This window comes from Anomaloglossus baeobatrachus, chromosome 7 (genome assembly GCF_048569485.1).
Source record: "Anomaloglossus baeobatrachus isolate aAnoBae1 chromosome 7, aAnoBae1.hap1, whole genome shotgun sequence".
NCBI lineage: Eukaryota > Metazoa > Chordata > Amphibia > Anura > Aromobatidae > Anomaloglossus > Anomaloglossus baeobatrachus.
This window is the reverse complement of record NC_134359.1, coordinates 64,437,216-64,439,715: the sequence shown is the minus strand read 5'-3', so window position 1 is coordinate 64,439,715 and position 2,500 is coordinate 64,437,216. Positions and strand designations below refer to the sequence as shown.

Below are 2,500 nucleotides of genomic sequence, written 5' to 3'. Positions count from 1 at the left end.
GAGAGAAGGGGGAGAGAGAGAGGGACAGAAGGGGAGAAAGAGTGACAGAGGGAGAGAGAGAGAGGGAGAGAAAATGAGGGAGGGAGGGATGGAGGGAGGGAGGGAGAAAGAGAGGAAGAAAGAGAGGGAAGGAGGGAGAGAGAGAAAGAGCGAGCGAGAAAGAGAGGGAGAGAGAAAGAGGGAGAGAGAAAGAGGGAGAGAGAGAAAGAGAGGGAGGAGAGAAAGAGAGGGAGAGAGAGAAAGAGAGGGAGGAAGAAAAAAAGAGGGAGAGAGAGAGAAAGAGAGGGAGAGAGGGAGGGAGAGAGAAAGAGAGGGAGGGAGAAAAAAAAGAGAGGGAGAGAAAGAGGAGAGAGAAAGAGGGAGAGAGAAAGAGAGGGAGGGAGACAAAAAGAGGGAGAGAGAGAATGTCAAGATCCTATACAGACAAATAACGTCATGATGCTTCTTTCTTTCCTTCATAATCTTTTTGTCTCCACTATAATTGTGGCTATGTGTCTATAAAATGTATCTATATTTGTAAATGTGTGTGTGTGTGTGTGTGTGTGTGTGTGTGTGTGTGTGTGTATATATATATATATATAATCTAAATAAAGTACACATTAAGGATTCATATTTCATATCCTAATGCTCAATACACTTTTTGATTCATGGTTTGTATGCCTGAGACTTTCCTTACTTGATGTTCAAATTGACCTAGAAAATTTTATTACTGAGATAAAATCTATCTATTTATCTATCCACCATCTTGGGGTTTAATTCTATATTTTTAATGACAGCATGTTCAATACACAATAAATGCATCTTTGCATCCTGTCTATTCCACAATAGAACCAGCCCATGGTGAATAAAGCATATGACACTGCATAAAAGTCCTGCACATAAACGATGTATACTTGGTAATACTGACCTCTTCATATGAATCTATAGCTATCTATATTCACTCATCATCTATCATTTTTCTATCTCTTACTACCTGTTTTGTATCTTTGTATCTTTGTTGCTTGTTTTATATATATATATATATATATATATATATATATATATATATATATATATATACACACATTTGATCTATGCACCCATGTATATCTAGTTATACTTCAATCGATATTTGCCTGTTGGTATGTATATCTACCTGTCTGAATATCTGTCTATCCATCATGGGTTTTTTTTATCTATGCACCCATGTATATCTAGCTATGCATCAATCGATATTTGCCTATTGGTATATATAATATATCTATCTGTCTGTATATCTGTCTGTCTATCCATCATGTATTTTTATTTTCTTCATAGACTCCAATCTTTCTGAAGAGAATACTATGGTCCACCCACTTGACTACTTATATGCAATTATTCTATTAATCTAAAGGTATTCAACAATGGGATAAAAGAAAGTCATTAAAGCTTTCTAGTGTAGGTGACACTGTAGGAAGGGGATGTAATGACATTTCTTATTGCCCATATTGCCCCCTTTCAAGAGATTTGCAATGTGAGTAAAACTGGTAAATTCCTTTGTCTACTTTGTGAAGTGCTTTATTGCAGATTGCACCTCTTCGTCACTGGTATGAATGAGGCTTTTCCTCTTTCTCCTGAACTTCCTCTCTTTCCTGTGATGGTGCCAGCTGCTGTGTTCTGCCGCAGTGCAGAGGAGCAGTAAATACCTTTCCCAGCTGTCTGACAAACAAGCTGAAATACTTTCTTTGTTCTGCTTTTCCTGCAGCACCAACCTTCACTAGCTAATAACACATTACAACACTGCACACTGGGAACTCATTGTGGTATACAAGATATCTTTTTTTGTACATTGCATATAGACACAATGTTACAGGAAAAAAAAAACATATAGGAAGGGATAGATAGATAGATAGATAGATAGATAGATAGATAGATAGATAGATAGATAGATACATGATAGATAGATACCAATACACGTTCACCTATAAAAAAAAACCTGACAATAAATCTATGTGCAAAAAAAAAGAAATCTATACCAGATAAATGAAGCAGGTAAACTAATAAGTGTATTCTCATTCTGCAGAATTGCACATTATTTTTCCAGGCACGTCTACAATGTCGCTATTCAATAAGAAAGCTGAAGATGTCTGAGAAGATGCATTTTGTACACTAATAAATGTAAACCAATATGGAACTGATTATTTTCGCTCACTCTATTACTAGCCATCATATTACGTAAACGGAAAATATATATATATATATATATATATATATATATATATATATATATTGCAAACAGGTAGTATAAAGCACCAGTAACATATATTAAATACAATAACAGTAGTGAAGAAACGTGCTGCAGGGGAAACTTAGTAGGTACAATTATTCACAGTATATTGACTTATTAATAATTTACTTTATGAAAATGGTTTAATGTATCCATCATCTGTCAGTTATTTACCTATCTATAATACGACCAATGCTTGCCATCTGATAGAGAATAATTTGCGCATTTTCCATGAGCAGACCACCCCCTGCATGA

At 35.5% G+C, this 2,500-nt stretch overlaps 1 protein-coding gene across 1 annotated transcript in view; it reads right to left on the bottom strand.

Annotated features, from left to right (window-relative positions):
- HOXD3 (homeobox D3) overlaps nt 1-2,500 on the bottom strand; it is a 49,242-nt gene that overhangs the window by 45,861 nt on the left and 881 nt on the right. The window lies entirely within an intron of this gene.